This window comes from Tribolium madens, unplaced genomic scaffold (genome assembly GCF_015345945.1).
Source record: "Tribolium madens isolate multiple individuals breed KSU strain unplaced genomic scaffold, Tmad_KSU_1.1 Scaffold_7;HRSCAF=85;Tcas5.2_LG10, whole genome shotgun sequence".
Classification (NCBI taxonomy): domain Eukaryota; kingdom Metazoa; phylum Arthropoda; class Insecta; order Coleoptera; family Tenebrionidae; genus Tribolium; species Tribolium madens.
In genome coordinates, this window is record NW_025401050.1 from 10,072,760 (window position 1) to 10,074,646 (window position 1,887).

Genomic DNA, 1,887 nt, shown 5'->3' on the forward strand with positions numbered 1-1,887 from the left:
TTTTTTTAGGTACTTTTCAGAAAAAAAAGGTACCAAAGTACTCAAAATCAATCTTTGTTACCTAAAACGCCCCAGAAATCCTAATTTGAGAACGTAAAAAGTGTACGATCTCTACTTTCCAAAATATTACTCAATTTTCTCAAATTTTTGAAAATATTCTCCATGTTACTCAAGTCCCAAAAAGGGCCATTTTTTCAAACACAAATCCAAAAACCAAAAACTCATAAAATGTTTATTAATCTCTTTTCACACTTTATCTTCACAATTCTTCATTAAAAATTATCAAAAAAAAAGTACCAACAGCCCTTTCTTATCTCAAAAGCCCCCACAAAACCCAAATTTGAAAAAATTAAACGTCTCCAAGCACTAATTCCCAAACAATTCCTCAATTTTCTCGTTGTTGAAATAATTTCTTTCGTTGGCAAGCGTGTCTCGCCGATGATTTTGAGATCGTTCGTTCGTTCGTTGGGCGATTGAACCTCGTCTGTTATTGTCGGGTACATTACCCTCGGCCTCGGCCTGGGGGCTCGTCTGCCCGACCGCGACCCTGAACGTACTTCTCGTAAACACACTGCCCCCACAACGACACGTGACTCAAAATACAGGGTGTTTCAAAACTCACGTCCCAAGGTAGAAAAGAAAAAAAATTAAAAAAATTCTATTTCTCAAAATTTTGACATTTGATATTTTTTATGTTACCGATCTTGTATATGTTTTTTCATAAAGAGACAAGAAAAAAACAACATTAATAAAAGCTAATAATGTCATGGCAAAAGTAAAAACGCTTAGGCGTAAAAATCGAATTTTTGCTCCGTTATATACCTGAGAAATAAAACTTTTACTTGTGACATTTTGGTCATAAAAGTGGTCATTTTTGTGATGTTTCAAAGTCACTCTTTCTTATCTAAAATAACCCCAGGAACACAAATTTCACACAATTAATGGTCTATAATCTGAAGTTTCCAAAATTATCCTCAATTAAGTGATTTTTTTTTGTTCTCAATGTTACTAGGTCCCAAAAGTACCATTTTTCAAACACAAATCCATAACCCAATAATAATTTATACAACATACTCCTAAATTATATTAAATATAATATTAAAAATACCTTACCATTATCTTCGCATAAAAAATAAAAATCTAGAATAAAAAAATTGGGGTATATTTTGAAAAAACGGTACCAAAATACTAAAATAACCCGAGAAATTCAAACTAGATAAAATTAAACTTCTACAATGGCTAATTTCCAAAATATTACTCACTTTTCCCAAATTATTGAAAATGTTCTCCATGTCCCCAAAAGAACCATTTTCCAAAAACAAATCCAAAACTCAATAATTTACAAAACATTTATTAATTTTAAAAAATATATAAAAATTTTGCACCAAAAATTTTGGTACTTTTCGGAAAAAAAGATACCAACATCTGCTCTTTCTTAACTAAAATTATTTAGTAATTGCTAAAGCAGCGAAAGAGAAGAAAGAAAATGCCAATAATGTCATAAACGCTTAGGCGTAAAAATAGAATTTTTGCTCCGTTATACCTGAAAAATAAAACTTTTCCTTGTGACATTTTGGTAATAAAAGTGCTCATATTTGTGATGTTTGCGGATAAAATAAGCAAAAAAGACAAAGTTAAAACAAAAAAAATAAAGATTTGTAAATTAGAAGAAAAAAATCAGCAAAAAATACACTAACAAAATAGAAGTGAAAAAAAGCTAAATCGTCCCACGATTTTGACTAAAATAATTTTCTAAATTTGTTTTAATCTATTTCAACGGGCTGTTTTACACAGAAAAAAGGTAAAAAATTTGTTTTGAATAAAAGTTGCAAAGAAATTGAGAAAATTGTTTTGTTTTTCTGAGAGATTTATGGAAAAATAAAACAC